This window comes from Entelurus aequoreus, linkage group LG01 (assembly GCF_033978785.1).
Source record: "Entelurus aequoreus isolate RoL-2023_Sb linkage group LG01, RoL_Eaeq_v1.1, whole genome shotgun sequence".
NCBI lineage: Eukaryota > Metazoa > Chordata > Actinopteri > Syngnathiformes > Syngnathidae > Entelurus > Entelurus aequoreus.
The window spans coordinates 63,650,067-63,669,934 of record NC_084731.1 but is presented as its reverse complement, the minus strand read 5'-3'; positions in this window follow the sequence as shown (position 1 = coordinate 63,669,934).

The window sequence follows — 19,868 nt, the reverse complement described above, 5'->3', positions numbered from 1 at the left end:
TTGTGAAACAAAAATTAAAGTTGAATCAAGTGGAAATTGACAGAGTATATGAACTACATTCTTGAGAATAGTAATTGATCATTAATATGTTGGAAGCCGCATATTGAACATATTAAAGAAAAATATCCAAATCCATTGCTCTTCGGTATAAAGTTAAACACATGCTGAATAAAAAATGTCTGCACAAGTTATATTATTCATTTATTTTTCCATATGTAATATTGTTTTGAAGTTTGGGGAAATGTTTATAGAAGAAATATAGACCCAAAACTTAAACTTAAAAGGCTCATTTCAATGATACACAAAGCATTATTATTATGATCATACCAATCCATTTTTTATAAGTCATAATGTGTTAAATGTTCAGATAATTTAATTTTAAAACAATGGCAATTATGTTTCCGAGTAAAGAACAACAGCCTTCCAGTTTGTATTCTTAGCTTATTTACATTATGAGGAGAAAACTATCATTTACGGGGGATATTGATTTTTGAAATAGGTAAAAAAAAAATAAAAAAAAAAAAATACAAATGTAATTCAGTTCTAGGAGTTAAATGATGGACCATCCTCAGTGATGAGCTGAACACATGTAGTTTTTTGTTATGGTTTAAGAGACCCTTGAAAAGTAAAGTTTTTTGAACATTATAAAATATAGTAACAATTACTTTCATCTTTTAATGTTGATGTTCCAGGTAATTTAATGTTCAGTAAATGTATATCATAGGCCAATATAAGCTTTGGCTTCCGCCTATTCTTTTTTCGGTCATTCTTTTTCTTTTCTTTTCTGTGTGTAAATGTGTATGATTGTTAATATGTCTAATTTACTGTTAAACTGCTCACACAAATTGGTTGATGGTTGATTATATGACCAAAATAAACTTATTTCATCTATTCATTCATTATCTATCGCGCTCATAGTTTTATTCCATTTTGCATGTAATTATTCCTATTGATTTGTTCCCATTTCACTCAAACAACTAAACAAACAAACAATTAAACAAACTTGCAGCTAACCACAATCAACAACATACCATTTACGAATACCTTCATTTGTCACTTTCTCATCTTTTCTTCACTTTCGTTTTCCTTTACAAACAACATCCTGTATCCATCTCTTCCTTACACTTCACACAATGTTTCTATTTTCTGTTCTCCTAGAAACCATTCACATAACGTAAAGTTATAAACATCCTTTTCCCATACTTTCTCAAACCATCCTCTTCACCCTCAATCTGTTTTTTCACCTGCTCTCTCTTCCCCTCTCTCTCTCTTTCTCTCCTTCTCTCACAATACAAACACAATAATCCAAAATAATCAGTCTTATAAAATAATTTTAGCTTTAGATATGATTTAGGGCAGTGGTTTTCAACATTTTTTCCCAGTAAAATAAAAAAATAAAATACAGCATAATGTCATCATTTTCTGATTTATTAAATTGTATAACAGTGCACCATATTGCTCATTTGTTGTGGTCTTACTTGACTTATTTGGACAAAAAAAAATATAAGAATAACTAAAACGTTTTAAAAATTAAACAAGTGATTAAATTATAATAAAGATTTCTATACATATAATCAATCATCAACCTTCTTTGGATGTTGTAATAGAGATCCATCTGGGCTCGTGAACTTAATTCTAAATATTTATTTTGTTGAAGAATTATTCTTCTATAATTATATTTATAAAGGATTTTGAATTGTCGCTATTTTAAAATATTTAAAATCTCAGGTACCCCTTGGCATACCTTCAAGTACCCCCCTTTTTTGTCCGGGCGGAAACACCATACCCTCCTTTGAGAACTACTGGTTTAGCCTATAAAAAATCCTTTGTCTCATACATCATTAGACTGTATGGCTCCTCTTTTGGGGGGCTAGGATGACAGGGAATGCAAAACAATAACAGTACACTACTTTTTTATATCATGGTCGTTAATGCCTAGTTTCTCTTATTATATTCTTATTTTACTGTTCTCTTTTTATTCTCCTTGTAATATTTTTCTATTTTGTTTTCATTTATACCCTTATTAGTTACTGTTTACTTTTTACTTCTTCTTCCTGAGGGAACTCTCCTGAAGGAATCAATAACGTTTTATCTGTCTATCTATCTATCTATCTATCTATTACTAACCCGAGCACAATTCATGACGTCATGCTCATCTTGCAGACAGTTGTTTCCATTTTGTTTTATTCTCTACATGTAATTCTACATGCACCAATGTCACATAGAAATTTGCTTTCTTTGTTATTTATTTACATTATTATTTCTGGTTTACTTGCTGTCTGTTTACTTAAGTTCTCATTTTTTGGTCTGTCTTCCTTCTGATTAGAATTTGTTTAACGCTTCTCTACGTTTTGTTTTGACTAAGGCGCTGAGTGTTGGCGACTCTTATCTGTACTTCTTCAGACTACATGTTTCACAGTTTGCACAGATGTTTTTTAGAAGTCTTAGAATATAAATTAAAATTTTACTTCATCGTGATTATTCCTGAAATAATTAAAATGTCAATATAATTAAATAATCATTTTACCTTTATTAAATTTAATTCAATTTTATTTAATATGTTTGCTATATCATTATTAATTCAAAGCTACAATGTGTTCTAATCTATGATGTGCGTGCGTGTGTGTTTGTCTCAACTTCCACACAGGAACTGGATGGATCAGATAAGCAACAGGGCTGTTCAATACAGTATATTACACACATACTTAATGACTAATGAATTTAACAATGCTTCAATGTCCCAGTCCAAATGTATGTATTGATATTTAAATGTTTATTTATTCATATACAGTATATTTTATATTTCCTATTATCAAAACCAACCTGTCAGCCTTCTCTTCAGATTTGAGTACAGCTGTCCACTATATATATATATATATATATATATATATATATATATATATATATATATATATATATATATATATATATATATATATATATATATATATATATTTTTTTTTAACTAGCTCAATGCTAATCTAATCCAATGCTATGCTAACTCAATGCTAACCTAGCTTAATGCTAACCTAGCTCAATGCTATCCTAGCTCAATGCTATCCTAACATTGTCACACCTCTTCGGCCCACGCCTCACGCAGCTGTCACTCACACAGCCTCGTCACACGCACACATCCCTTATCTTAAAATGTCTTCCAGCAGGGCCTCCTTTTTTTTTCTTTTTTTTTTTTTTTTCTTACTGAGTCACATGCACACACATCTTTCCCCCAAAAAACGAGAGCCTTCTTGCAAACCACAGTGTCACACAGTTACAATCACCAGGACAGTTAAAAATAAATGCAACAGTCAACTATTTTTCTCATCCAGAAGCACAGCTGTATCATATCAGAACCTTAATAATAAGAACAACATTTATCATTCACTCTTAGATGGACAAATAGTCAAGTTTAAGGAGGGTATTCTGGACTTCCCTGCTTAGGCTGCTGCCCCCGCGATCCAACCTCCGAGAGCGGAATAAGATAATTAAATGGATAGATCATTCACTCATATAGAAGGGGGGGGGGGGGGGGGGGGGATTAAGGAAGGGGGGAATTAAACCAGATAAGAAACCAGGTGCTACACAAAAGTTATTCAATTATGCATATATCTAAATGTACCAACATAAACTGACTCACTCAGTACACACACATTTCAGCATTCATCATTATACACACACATTTATAAATTACAATACCACCCCATGTCCGGACAAATATAAACAACTAATGCACGCATGCTTTTGTGGAATCGGCCGTCTCATATCACAAAAACCAGGTTCCATCATTGCTCATACAACGGTGATTAACCCGTTTCATTGGAGCAGCACCTGCGTTATCAAACTGACCAACACGGAAAAAACCTGGCCTAACGCCCAGTAGGACCACGGGGAATCACCCTACAATCCTACAGACTCGTGTCTGGTCAGTCCATACAGTTTCACCAAGTTTCACCAAAGCTCTACCATATGCAGCCCGATCAATACCTGTCTATTTGCAGCAAATTTCCAAATTCGTCGTGACAGCTATCCGCTCAGTTGATCTCCTTTACCGGAGTCAATGAGCGGTCACCTATAAGAGGCTTTTCCCACCGCTGCAGTTTCCACATAAACAGATATGTCGCACCTTCATAGACGTCATCAATTTATATGGGCCAAATGTCACACCAGTTAGCAAATCTTGCCTATAATTTAGCTGTATCCAACTCTGACTAATCTGATGCACTTGCAGCAAGAAGCATCCTCTGCCAACAACGACAGAGGATGAAGAGGTTAAAATAATTTTTTCGTCTCACAGTATATACACATAGTGCGTCATGATTGTTTTGTTTTGGTTTTGTCTGTTCCAAAACAACCTTGTATCTCTTAGTCATATTTGGAAATTCTAAACATTCTGTAGACAGGTTGGCATAACTCCATATTCACCTTTGTCCCACAACTGGTCCATTCAATGGCACAAAATAGAAGAGAATTGAACATGAGCGGACATTCTTAAAAGACAAGAAATATAGGTCAAAAGGTCAGAAATTCTACGACAGTGCAGTCCAGCATCACTCCAAGGAGCTTGGCACTTCTGACCTGTTGAACTGTTGAAATACCTAGCCTGAAATCCAACTTTGGGTCACAAGATAACCCTTGCCTAGTCCCCAATATAATACTTTTTGTTTTTGAGGTGTTAAGGACAAGTCTGTTACATACTGTCCAGTCATGCACAGCTTTTAGTTCCTCACTCAATACTACATTAAGTACGCTGCATGATGGTGCAGCATGATATAAGGTTGCATCATCAGCATAAAGAACCAATCTTGCACACCCGGTATCATTGGTGAATATAGAAAAAAGTAAAGGTCCTAGGCAACTTCCCTGTGGAACACCACAATCCAAACTTCTGCTATTAGACAAGCTGCCATTAAGATACACCTGTTGTGATCTTGAGGACAAATAACTCTGTATCCACATTAAACTTGAAGTATTAAAACCATAACATTTAAGTTTCTCAATTAAAAGAGAGTGGTCAATCACGTCAAATGCAGCACTAAAATCTAACAGGACAGCTCCAACCAACATAGAATTATCTAGAGCATTAAGCCAATCGTCCGTCATTTGTATAGGAGCCGTGGACGTAGAGTGGCCCGTTCTATATGCATGTTGAGAATCAGTTGCTAGCCCATTTGATTGAAAGTAAGCTTGAATTTGTGCATACTCACATTTCTCCAGTATTTTACATAACCCAGGTAGGATGCTAGGTCTAGAATTGCCCTCATTGAAAGCCAATTTGGTATCATTATGTAGAGTAGTAACCTTAGCCACCTGCCATATCTTTGGACACAGGCCCACTTGTAAACATTTATTAAAAATATGACAAACAGGCACTGATATGATACCAGCAGTCATTTTCAGTAATTTACTATCCAGGTTGTCTACACCAGCTACTTTGTTGTCCGGAAGAGAGTGTAGTAACCTCTCAACCTCACTGACTTCAACCTGATGAAAATTGAATTCACAGTCCTTATTATCCATTATAATATTCCTAATGAGGTCAGCTGATTTGTTGCTATTGGATATATGCATACCATGCCTTAATTGAGATACCTTGTCAACATAATAGTTATTAAAATGATTGGCAATGTCACATGGCTTAGTGAGTACCAACCCATTTGATTCCACAAAAGGTGTACAGACATTGTTCTTTCTACCCATGATTTCATTCAAAACATTCCATTAGTTTTTGCTATCATATCTCACATCATATAACCTCTGTTTGTAATATACCCTTTTTTTCAGTTTGGTTAACTTTGTGACCTGGTTTCTTAAGGAACAGTACTTATGCCTGTCATCAATTAAACCTGAGTTGACGGAGGCTTTTTTAGCCATGTCTCTTTCAGTCATTAAACTTCTAAGTCCATTATCAATCCATGGGGCAGACTTAGTTTTGACAGAAAACTTCTTCAAAGGGGCATGCTTGTCCACAACACTCATGTACATTAACATAAATAAGTCCAGTGCAGCCTCAGGGTCTTCCTCACTGCACACCTCGTTCCAATTTAAACAGGATATTTCATCAATAAAACATTCTTCATCAAATCTCTTATAAGACGTTGTAAAAATAATTTTCGCTTTAGGTTTAGGAACCCTTGTCTTTCTAGTGACAGCTATTATATTGTGGTCAGTAAAACCTACAGGAACAGAGACTGCTTTGGAGCATTGGTCCGAAACATTTGTATAAATATGATCAATGCATGTAGCTATAATAATACCATCACTATTACTACCTATTCTCGTGGGAGGGGCAACAATTTGGGACAGATTGCAAGCATTTAAAATGGATAGTAACTTATTTTTGTTTGTACACCCCTGTCCCAGCCAGTCAACATTCATATCACCCAGTAAATAGATTTCTCTATTCTCATCTGATATCCTGTCAAACATCTCACATAACTCCTTCAGATACAGAGCATCAGCACTAGGAGGCCTATAGAAACAGCATACTATAATTGGTTTCAAATAAGGCAGATAGACCTGCACACAAATAGCTTCAATACTCTCCATCATCAAATCATTGCGCACTTTGATAGATAAATGATTCTGAACATAAATAGCCACCCCACCCCCAAACCTGTTCCTATCTTTCCTAAAAATTGAGAACCCCTCAATGGCTACAATTGAATCAGAAAAGGAATCATCAAGGTGGGTCTCAGAAATGGCAAAGATATTAATAAAATTATCTTTGATAATACACTCTACTTCCTGATACTTATTACGCAGGCTGCATACATTCACGTGAGCTAACACCAGGCCCCTATGAAGGCCCAGCTTAGTGCAGGACATAACAGTACTGGAAGTAGTCATGACACAGGCCAAACCAAGATACTAAAAACACCCATGAATGCCCATTCTAAAAAAGCCAGGGGGTAACCTTTGGGTCCCGATACAGCTGTCCATTTATGTACAGCCTATCCACTGTTAGTGCCACTCTCTTGTTCTGGGCTTGGTGCTCTCTCATGATCGGTGACAGTTTCTTTCTCCTATCGTTGATCTCAGCCGGGAAGTGGTCATTTAGCCAGAGAGAGGTCCCTTTCAGCTCCTTTCCTCTGCTTTTTACCAACTCTTTGTGCTTAAACTGCTCAAAACGAGCTATTATGGGACGAACTTTATTGTCCACAGGTCTGCCCATTCTGTGCACACTGGAAAAAGTTATGTCTCTTACCACCTCCGGGGAGAGCTTGAGCTTATCCGACATGAACTCTCTTACAGTTTTTTCCGGATCGGCGTTGCCCTCTCGGATCCCCGAGAAAATGAGATTGTCTCTCATGTCCCTGCACTGTATATCCAACAGCGTGTCTTTAATACGCCTATAGTCCGCGGTAAGAAAGTCGGTAGATCTCTGCATGTCAGATATCGCACCTCTCAGAAAGACATTATCCTTTCTTAGATCCTCAATCTCCTTCTGACTGAATTCCAGGCTACTTCTCAAGTCACGGATGTCCTGCTGTAGTGCATCCAGAATATCCAGCTTGCTCAATCTCGCGTTGATCGATTCCAATACGGATGCGTCCACCTCCATGCTACCACCCGGCTCACCTCCGCTATCGGTCGAGCCACGCTGGGATCGGTGTCTCCTGGCTGGTTGTTTGACTTTACATGCAGCCCCACCAGACACCTCCTTCTTGTCACTCTTTTTGTTGGTCATCTCAACTGTGACTGTCCAAAAACCCGGTATTCAAACGTGCGATTGTTAAAATGTCAGGCTCAAGGCGAGCTGGTATGACCAGTAAGATGGAACACTAATATGACCAGTAAGATGGTACACTATTATGACCAGTAAGATGTTACACTAATATGACCAGTAAGATCGTACACTAATATGACCAGTAAGATGGTACACTAATATGACCAGTAAGATGGTGCACTAATATGACCAGTAAAATGGTACACTAATATGACCAGTAAGATGGTACACTAATATGACCAGTAAGATGGTACACTAATATGACCTGTAAGATGTTACACTAATATGACCAGTAAAATGGTACACTAATATGACCAGTAAGATGTTACACTAATATGACCAGTAAGATGGTACACTAATATGACCAGAAAGATGGTACACTAATATGACCAGTAAGATGGTACACTAATATGACCAGTAAGATGGTACACTAATATGACCAGTAAGATGGTACACTAATAAGACCAGTAAGACGGTACACTAATATGACCAGTAAGATGTTACACTAATATGACCAGTAAGATGGTACACTAATATGACCAGTAAAATGGTACACTAATATGACCAGTAAGATGGTACACTAATATGACCAGTAAGATGTTACACTAATATGACCAGTAAGATGGTACACTAATATGACCAGTAAGATGGTACACTAATATGACCAGTAAGATGGTGCACTAATATGACCAGTAAAATGGTACACTAATATGACCAGTAAGATGGTACACTAATATGACCAGTAAGATGGTACACTAATATGACCTGTAAGATGTTACACTAATATGACCAGTAAAATGGTACACTAATATGACCAGTAAGATGTTACACTAATATGACCAGTAAGATGGTACACTAATATGACCAGAAAGATGGTACACTAATATGACCAGTAAGATGGTACACTAATATGACCAGTAAGATGGTACACTAATATGACCAGTAAGATGGTACACTAATAAGACCAGTAAGACGGTACACTAATATGACCAGTAAGATGTTACACTAATATGACCAGTAAGATGGTACACTAATATGACCAGTAAAATGGTACACTAATATGACCAGTAAGATGGTACACTAATATGACCAGTAAGATGTTACACTAATATGACCAGTAAGATGTTACACTAATATCACCAGTAAGATGTTACACTAATATGACCAGTAAGATGGTACACTAATATGACCAGTAAGATGGTACACTAATATGACCAGTAAAATGGTACACTAATATGACCAGTAAGATGGTACACTAATATGACCAGTAAGATGGTACACTAATATGACCAGTAAAATGGTACACTAATATGACCAGTAAGATGGTACACTAATATGACCAGTAAGATGGTATACTAATTTGACCAGTAAGATGGTACACTAATATGACAATGTTTTTACTAACGATGAGTGATTGAACGTGTTACTAATCCCAGACTAGTAGTCAGATTAAAGTTATTTATCCAAAGCCACTGTGCCTTTGTATCTTCATGTTCCTGATCAAAAGTATGTCTTTGCTTCTCAGGACTGACTGCCTGCTTGCCACAAGTCATGTTTTCAGCAGCAGGACACGTCACAAGTAAAAGGATGTGTGTGATATTTGGGGAAACAAGCAGGTGAGACTCTGCCAACATTTAGTTCCATGTCTTCACCAAAGTGGAACAGAAAGCATCTGGTGTGTTGGCTTTGCCTCCAGCCATGTTCACTCCTTCATCTCCTCTTGTCTCTCGCTAATTGGACTTGCATCCTGACGTGTTCCCACCTTGCTCTTTGTCCTCCTCTCCGTGGTCTCACTTCAATATTGAGGCTGTCAAGTCGTGACCCCGAGGTCACGAGTAGAAATAAGTTGTTGTCAGGACTAATTAGCTTCCTTCTTCTCCTATTTTGGCTGCAGTTCTCTGGAAACAACATTGATTGCAGCTCATCAATTATTGAACAGCCTGAACATTTAATTATGAATGACCGTGTCCCCTCAGAGCGTGCTAATGAATCCCCCCGCCGGCTTGCTCCTCCTGTCTGTCAGGCTGATTGTGCACCTGAGCAGGTGCTCTTTTCTCCCCACAACACAAGCGCCATCACGCCTGAATGTTTCAACTTGGGCCTTAGTCCCAGTTGACTTCAGCGAGCAATGTGTTTACTTTGTTCAAAGTTAGGACGCTACTACTTTCACCCCCTTTGGAGGTATCAGGTAGGTGAGGTCACTAACGGGGAGGAGCTAGACACACCACAGTGGAATCTTCATTCATGAGCTTCATTAACTTTTCAACAAGGTTGGTGAGTACAACATTTTGTATACTGAAGCAAATGCTCCATAACAGGAGTGCCAACACTATTTCAGCAGACTTTTCAAATGAGCAAGGTGATCTACCTCATCTTCACACACACACACACACACACACACACACACACACACACACACACACACACACACACACACACACACACACACACACACACACACACACACACACACACACACACACACACACACACACACACACACACACACACACACACACACACACACACACACACATACACACACACACACACACACACTGATGACTTGCATTGATTGGAATCAGACAAGATTGACAGTCGTGCTGATAACTTCCACATTTTCAAATTTACATTGTGGAGGAGAAAAAAAGACCTCCTTTCTGTCCAATACCACATGAAAGTGGTCGCTTTTTGCCATCTTATTTGTCCAGCTTCCATACTCCTTTTTATGCACTTTACAAGAAATACAATGGCGGAAAACTACGTAGCTTGCTAGCTTGTGCTCGCTAGCTTTCTGAGACTCTTATTTTGCTAGCGCAGGCAGGATGGAGCAGCACTTTTATTGTGAAGATAGGAACTGTGCGGTCGGTCTTTAGGTTTTTGACGGCAGGTACGGCGCGAGAGACTATTTCTCGCCTTCCTGTCGGTCATTTTTTCTTAATAATGATCTGGCAGCAGCCAGCATCATCTCACAAGACCCTCGGGTGCCGTGAATGTCAATCAAGTGACAAAAGTGACGTCATAGCGAAGAATGGTGATCGCTAATTGTTAGGTTTATTTTTTTAATGCCTGGCTGGCGATGGACTGACACACCCTCTGCCATCGAACGCTAGCTCACCATCCACGTAATGGCCACCCCTGCTCCAAAAGAAAGAATGTAAACATGAATATTGGGTTCCATATTTTAGTCAACGTTTGTACACTTTAAACAGAATAAAAGAGGACTGTATAGAATATCCAACAAACTATCAGGCTTGTTACTGACAGTTTGGGTTTTCCCGTGTTTGTGTTAATGTCCTGTCAGCGCTCTTATTTTGGTTCCATTTCCTGCACGTCTCCCTGAGCGCTCGTTTCCCTCACCTGTCCCTAATTGGCAGCCTGGCACACCTGGTTGCAGTTGCCAATCAGGCTACTATTTATGCCTGCCTCGCCCTCCAGTCTGGGCTCCTGTTTCAATGTTTCCTGTTATCCTGTTTCCTGGTTCCTGTTGGCTGTTTCAATGTTTCCTGGTTCCTGTTTTTCCCTGCATGTGCACTTCCCAGTTGTTTTTTGACATGAAAGTCGTGTTTTCCTGCGCTACGCTTGTCATCTCTGCATCTTGGGGTTCAAGACCGACAGCAGACCCTGACACAAACATAACAAGGGGATGATGGATCAACTTCAGATTCAACAACATTGTCAAAACAACAACGAGTTGAATTCGCAGCCACCCTGCCGACACACGCGCACACACTGTCACTAGCTCTGTGGTGCGCTCTCAGTTTGTAAAGACAAAACTCCTTAACTAACCTTAACACTGGTCGCCACTACGATTGGGAATACTAAATAAAATCAGTTGTACCTTGTTGGTTAATCCTCTTTGAGTGCTTCAGAAGGAGAAGGGGCTGCTAGTTGAGAACAGTACTGCTCCAAGACACAAAAAAGTCCTCAATAAAGTTGCTAGTATCCGTTTACCAAAACGTCGCTAAGAGGAATGGAAAGTCGCCAGATTTAGCGACATAGTCGCCAAGTTGGCAACACTGCAAGCGCTGGCTGTTCATTTGGAAAAGGCATTGTTTAATTTATTTGTGCTAAACGTAGATAAAGTCCGCCAGCAGAGTTGGTTGTCCATGTAGCATTCATGCTAGCTGTCATGATCCGTTGCTCTGATCATGTTTTGTTTAGTTAAATACTCCCTTAGTTCTGTTTCAGCACCCCTGGGTTTGTGTTTTCTAGGTTGCCATGGGTGCTGATTATTTTCACCTGCCTCTGATTAGTGTTCGGGACGCTCAGTAATCAGGGAGCTATTTATTCCTGCTTTTTGCCACACTCAGTCTGGCTGTCTTGTTTTCTCCATGCAACAAGTTACGTGTGTATACTGTTTGATTCCTGAGCTAAGCTTCGCTATTTGTTTGCTTGTTTTCCATGTTAAGCTTTCCCGTTAGCTTTTCCATAGCTACCCGTGCTATCGGCACGCTTTCCTGTATTTTGCCTGATATATGAAAAATAAATAATTGTCCAACCTGCACACTGCCTCCGGAGACCTGTCTGCATCTTGGGGAAACGATCCGCGCATTAACATGCGACCCCGCCGTAACATGCGACACCGCCGTAACACTAGCCGCGCCTACCTCACGTTCATGTTTCGCTTTAATATGCTATTTTAAACTTCATGTTTGCCGACGATAAGAAAGTTTGTCACTGCAATTCTGACTCGTTACCTTAGTTTTATCTCAAATTCCATGGGAGTTTGTTTTGAAGGGCGCATCGCTCTAACTACGGTCACACTGCCGTGATCACCGCCTGTCAAAACAAACAATTGTGATGAATCTTTATCCATTCATGATAGCGCCATTCTTTAGATGAATCACATGCGTTAAGGCATTGACATTGACAGGCCTTGTTTGGACGTAACATATAGATTTTTGAAAATAAATATAGGAAATAAATATTTGTCTGTAGAATTTCACAAAATAAATCATGTGGAAATGACATTAACATTCATGAAGACTTAGTACTTAGTGTTGAAATTCATTTTCATCCCCCTAATAAATATATCACGGAAATGACTGAGTGAAAACCTAGTTAAAGGAAAACATGCAACTTTTCTCCGACTACAAATAAACATTCGCCTACCGAAAATCAGGTGCGTCTACTGTGGCAAACGGTTGTAAGCTTTTGACCTCAAACTTAGTCACTACGTTCATAGTCACAATCTGTTTTTCGTCATGCTCATCCAAAAGAGAAGGCAATCATTTCAACTTTGACAATTGGGCAAACAGCGCTAACATCGTCATCGGCTGTTGTGTTATTCTTCAGCGCCGTGTGTAATATTCTAAATTCTCAATGAATATCAAAGTTTTGGTGGTGCTTGCTTACGGCCCTCCCTCGCGTCATTTATCGAACAGGCGTCAACCGGCAGTCCACACGTATCTCTTTTGTGTGACTGCCATCTACTGGTCACACTTATCATTACATCTTGGACCAAATAAAATTGCTTGGAGGTCGGCAAGCACAACCATTTTTATCGCATACATTAGGCGCTTTTTCAGAACATGAAAGGATTTTAGTTTGAAAGGTAAGGGTAATAGTCCATTATTAGTAAGTGATTATTATTATTACATATTATAACTACTTTACAACTTAAATTCATTCAATGGTAACTAATATTACGATATTACCTTGAACAACATTTGTATTACAGATTCAAACACAAGTCAAGCAGGTAATTGAGTATTTTTTTTTAAAGAAAACAATGTAATGTATGATATTATATATTTGATGATATTGAATATAAATACATACAATTGCATGCAGAACATGTATTTTTTTTATGTCAAAATAGAAAGAAGGGTACATTTCTGACAATTTCTGGACAATTTCACATGAGTTGGGCAACAGAACCAGAAGCTGGAGGAAGTGGAACGACTACTCTTCCTCACTTCCTGTTCTGCAGGATTCATCTTCCTCTCCGACTTCCCTGCATGGCCCCATCTCCCACCTAGCCCCACTACGTCGGACAGTTCATCAATGAGAAGGCGGACCCTTCTTTCCAATGGAAGTGGAGTGTCATGGTGGGGGATTATTGATTGGGTAATGACAAAGTCCTGAACCTGGACTGTAACTTGGTCTTAAAGCTGGAATTTGAAGTTTCTATCTGGATTCCAGGGAAAGACGAAATGTGAGCTGTACAGTCTTAGCCCCACAGTCACTGCTCAGCTTGCTTTCACCTGCTGCACATTTCATCAGACATCTGCACTCAATTAACGCTAATTAGTGAGCCCAGTGAGGCTGCCCCTGCAGCTTCTGACCTTCTCTTAATTGTTTTACCCGCTCTGTGTGAGCATGCGTCCGCTTGCAGCGCGCAGGCACCGGGGATCGGGGTCATTTTCACTTTAATTTTCTACTGCCTGACGCCGTTAAAGACCATGAGCAGAGTTCACCAGGCCACTTGAAGGCCTGCTCAGCCCGGCAAACGCAGGACCAAGGCACCATGATGGAAGGCAGATGTGACTGATAGTCCACGTGCAACTCCATATCCTACCGAGGGAACCTACTAGATCACGGGTGTCAAACTAATTTTAGCTCAGGGGCCGCATGGAGAAAAATCTATTCCAGCATAATAATTTCAAAATAAAAACAACTTCAAAATTGTTTTTTTTTTGTCTCACTTCATGCAAAAATAGCACGAGCACATTTTGAAAATGTACACATTACAAAGAATCCTCTTGGCAAAATACTCCCAAGCTAGTTGAAAGTTCTGAAGAAAAAATTGGTGCAGTTTCAAAAGAACGTGAAGAACACGATGAACTTGGACTTTGTCTCGGTGTGTTTACAAAGCCATTAAACTTAAAGCTCTTCCTGTTTAGCATTCTCATGTGGGCAGGTTACCATTAAAAATGTTTGGAAAAGCAACCGAGTGTTTCCTCAAACTGCCGCGTTGGTGACACCTGCAACTGCCACCACAGATTCATTTAGCATCATTCAAATATTACAATTATAGTATAATCAAAATAATTGTCAAAATGACACCATGGTAGCCGAAATATAGGAAACAGAACTACAAATATAACCAATGTGGACATGGTAGATTTCAACATAAAATAAAATAGAACAAACAACAAATGGAGAAACACACATTTTTACAATGGAGTTCAGGGTCAACTAATCGCGAGCGCTGCACGGAATTCTAACTACAAAGATGATGTTCATATTGACTTAAATCTTTGCATCTTACAGTTTTGTTTTTTTAATCTGTTGAGTGGATAATTTACAACCACAGAAGGTATTGTGAGTCACTACAGCATTAGTCTGCCGCCAGCCACAGCAGGAACAGATGACTGCTTGCACCTGCGCTGATTGGAGTAGCTGCAGCAAATCCAAAGTGCGCCTATTTCATCTTTGTGTGTCGCCAACATGTCCACAGCCTGGATGTGCCTACCTCATCTTTGTGTGTCGCCAACATGTCCACAGCCTGGATGTGCCTACCTCATCTTTGTGTGTCGCCAACATGTCCACAGCCTGGATGTGCCTACCTCATCTTTGTGTGTCGCCAACATGTCCACAGCCTGGATGTGCCTACCTCATCTTTGTGTGTCGCCAACATGTCCACAGCCTGGATGTGCCTACCTCATCTTTGTGTGTCGCCAACATGTCCACAGCCTGGATGTGCCTACCTCATCTTTGTGTGTCGCCAACATGTCCACAGCCTGGATGTGCCTACCTCATCTTTGTGTGTCGCCAACATGTCCACAGCCTGGATGTGCCTACCTCATCTTTGTGGGTCGCCAACATGTCCACAGCCTGGATGTGACTACCTCATTTTTGTGTGTCGCCAACATGTCCACAGCCTGGATGTGACTACCTCATTTTTGTGTGTCGCCAACATGTCCACAGCCTGGATGTGCCTACCTCATCTTTGTGTGTCGCCAACATGTCCACAGCCTGGATGTGCCTACCTCATCTTTGTGGGTCGCCAACATGTCCACAGCCTGGATGTGACTACCTCATTTTTGTGTGTCGCCAACATGTCCACAGCCTGGATGTGACTACCTCATTTTTGTGTGTCGCCAACATGTCCACAGCCTGGATGTGACTACCTCATTTTTGTGTGTCGCCAACATGTCCACAGCCTGGATGTGACTACCTCATTTTTGTGTGTCGCCAACATGTCCACAGCCTGGATGTGACTACCTCATTTTTGTGTGTCGCCAACATGTCCACAGCCTGGATGTGACTACCTCATTTTTGTGTGTCGCCAACATGTCCACAGCCTGGATGTGACTACCTCTTTTTGTGTGTCGCCAACATGTCCACAGCCTGGATGTGCCTACCTCATCTTTGTGTGTCGCCAACATGTCCACAGCCTGGATGTGACTACCTCATTTTTGTGTGTCGCCAACATGTCCACAGCCTGGATGTGACTACCTCATTTTTGTGTGTCGCCAACATGTCCACAGCCTGGATGTGCCTACGTCATCTTTGTGTGTCGCCAAGATGTCCACAGCCTGGATGTGCCTACCTCATCTTTGTGTGTCGCCAACATGTCCACAGCCTGGATGTGCCTACGTCATCTTTGAGCGTCGCCAACATGTCCACAGCCTGGATGTGCCTACCTCATCTTTGTGTGTCGCCAACATGTCCACAGCCTGGATGTGCCTACGTCATCTTTGAGTGTCGCCAACATGTCCACAGCCTGGATGTGACTACCTCATTTTTGTGTGTCGCCAACATGTCCACAGCCTGGATGTGCCTACCTCATCTTTGTGTGTCACCAACATGTCCACAGCCTGGATGTGCCTACCTCATCTTTGTGTGTCGCCAACATGTCCACAGCCTGGATGTGACTACCTCATTTTTGTGTGTCGCCAACATGTCCACAGCCTGGATGTGCCTACGTCATCTTTGTGTGTCGCCAAGATGTCCACAGCCTGGATGTGCCTACCTCATCTTTGTGTGTCACCAACATGTCCACAGCCTGGATGTGCCTACGTCATCTTTGAGCGTCGCCAACATGTCCACAGCCTGGATGTGCCTACCTCATCTTTGTGTGTCGCCAACATGTCCACAGCCTGGATGTGACTACCTCATTTTTGTGTGTCGCCAACATGTCTAAAGCCTGGATGTGCCTACGTCATCTTTGTGTGTCGCCAACATGTCCACAGCCTGGATGTGCCTACCTCATCTTTGTGTGTCGCCAACATGTCCACAGCCTGGATGTGACTACCTCATTTTTGTGTGTCGCCAACATGTCTAAAGCCTGGATGTGCCTACGTCATCTTTGTGTGTCGCCAACATGTCCACAGCCTGGATGTGCCTACGTCATCTTTGTGTGTCGACAACATGTCTACAGCCTGGATGTGCCTACGTCATCTTTGTGTGTCGCCAACATGTCCACAGCCTGGATATGCCTACCTCATCTTTGTGTGTCGGCAACATGTCCACAGCCTGGATGTGCCTACCTCATCTTTGTGTGTCACCAAGATGTCCACAGCCTGGATGTGACTACCTCATTTTTGTGTGTCAACAACATGTCCACAGCCTGGATGTGCCTACCTCATCTTTGTGTGTCGCCAACATGTCTACAGCCTGGATGTGCCTACGTCATCTTTGTGTGTCGCCAACATGTCCACAGCCTGGATGTGCCTACCTCATCTTTGAGCGTCGCCAACATGTCCACAGCCTGGATGTGCCTACCTCATCTTTGTGTGTCGCCAACATGTCCACAGCCTGGATGTGCCTACCTCATTTTTGTGTGTCGCCAACATGTCCACAGCCTGGATGTGCCTACGTCATCTTTGTGTGTCGCCAACATGTCCACAGCCTGGATGTGCCTACGTCATCTTTGTGTGTCGACAACATGTCTACAGCCTGGATGTGCCTACGTCATCTTTGTGTGTCGACAACATGTCTACAGCCTGGATGTGCCTACGTCATCTTTGTGTGTCGACAACATGTCCACAGCCTGGATGTGCCTACGTCATCTTTGTGTGTCGACAACATGTCTACAGCCTGGATGTGCCTACGTCATCTTTGTGTGTCGCCAACATGTCCACAGCCTGGATGTGCCTACCTCATTTTTGTGTGTCGCCAACATGTCCACAGCCTGGATGTGACTACCTCATTTTTGTGTGTCGCCAACATGTCCACAGCCTGGATGTGACTACCTCATCTTTGTGTGTCGCCAAGATGTCCACAGCCTGGATGTGACTACCTCATTTTTGTGTGTCGCCAACATGTCCACAGCCTGGATGTGACTACCTCATTTTTGTGTGTCGCCAACATGTCCACAGCCTGGATGTGACTACCTCATTTTTGTGTGTCGCCAACATGTCCACAGCCTGGATGTGACTACCTCATCTTTGTGTGTCGCCAACATGTCCACAGCCTGGATGTGACTACCTCATTTTTGTGTGTCGCCAACATGTCCACAGCCTGGATGTGACTACCTCATCTTTGTGTGTCGCCAAGATGTCCACAGCCTGGATGTGACTACCTCATTTTTGTGTGTCGCCAACATGTCCACAGCCTGGATGTGACTACCTCATCTTTGTGTGTCGCCAACATGTCCACAGCCTGGATGTGCCTACCTCATCTTTGAGCGTCGCCAACATGTCCACAGCCTGGATGTGCCTACGTCATCTTTGAGTGTCGCCAACATGTCCACAGCCTGGATGTGCCTACCTCATCTTTGTGTGTCACCAACATGTCCACAGCCTGGATGTGCCTACGTCATCTTTGTGTGTCGCCAACATGTCCACAGCCTGGATGTGACTACCTCATTTTTGTGTGTCGCCAACATGTCCACAGCCTGGATGTGACTACCTCATTTTTGTGTGTCGCCAACATGTCCACAGCCTGGATGTGACTACCTCATCTTTGTGTGTCGCCAAGATGTCCACAGCCTGGATGTGACTACCTCATTTTTGTGTGTCGCCAACATGTCCACAGCCTGGATGTGACTACCTCATCTTTGTGTGTCGCCAACATGTCCACAGCCTGGATGTGCCTACGTCATCTTTGAGTGTCGCCAACATGTCCACAGCCTGGATGTGCCTACCTCATCTTTGAGCGTCGCCAACATGTCCACAGCCTGGATGTGCCTACCTCATCTTTGTGTGTCGCCAACATGTCCACAGCCTGGATGTGCCTACGTCATCTTTGTGTGTCGCCAACATGTCCACAGCCTGGATGTGCCTACGTCATCTTTGTGTGTCGACAACATGTCCACAGCCTGGATGTGCCTACCTCATCTTTGTGTGTCGCCAACATGTCCACAGCCTGGATGTGACTACCTCATTTTTGTGTGTCGCCAACATGTCCACAGCCTGGATGTGACTACCTCATTTTTGTGTGTCGCCAACATGTCCACAGCCTGGATGTGACTACCTCATCTTTGTGTGTCGCCAAGATGTCCACAGCCTGGATGTGCCTACGTCATCTTTGTGTGTCGACAACATGTCCACAGCCTGGATGTGCCTACCTCATCTTTGTGTGTCGACAACATGTCCACAGCCTGGATGTGACTACCTCATTTTTGTGTGTCGCCAACATGTCCACAGCCTGGATGTGCCTACGTAATCTTTGTGTGTCGACAACATGTCCACAGCCTGGATGTGCCTACCTCATCTTTGTGTGTCGCCAACATGTCCACAGCCTGGATGTGACTACCTCATTTTTGTGTGTCGCCAACATGTCCACAGCCTGGATGTGCCTACGTCATCTTTGTGTGTCGCCAAGATGTCCACAGCCTGGATGTGACTACCTCATTTTTGTGTGTCGCCAACATGTCCACAGCCTGGATGTGCCTACGTCATCTTTGTGTGTCGCCAACATGTCCACAGCCCGGATGTGCCTATGTCATCTTTGAGCGTCGCCAACATGTCCACAGCCTGGATGTGCCTACCTCATCTTTGTGTGTCGCCAACATGTCCACAGCCTGGATGTGCCTACCTCATCTTTGTGTGTCGCCAACATGTCCACAGCCTGGATGTGCCTACCTCATCTTTGTGGGTCGCCAACATGTCCACAGCCTGGATGTGACTACCTCATTTTTGTGTGTCGCCAACATGTCCACAGCCTGGATGTGACTACCTCATTTTTGTGTGTCGCCAACATGTCCACAGCCTGGATGTGACTACCTCATCTTTGTGTGTCGCCAACATGT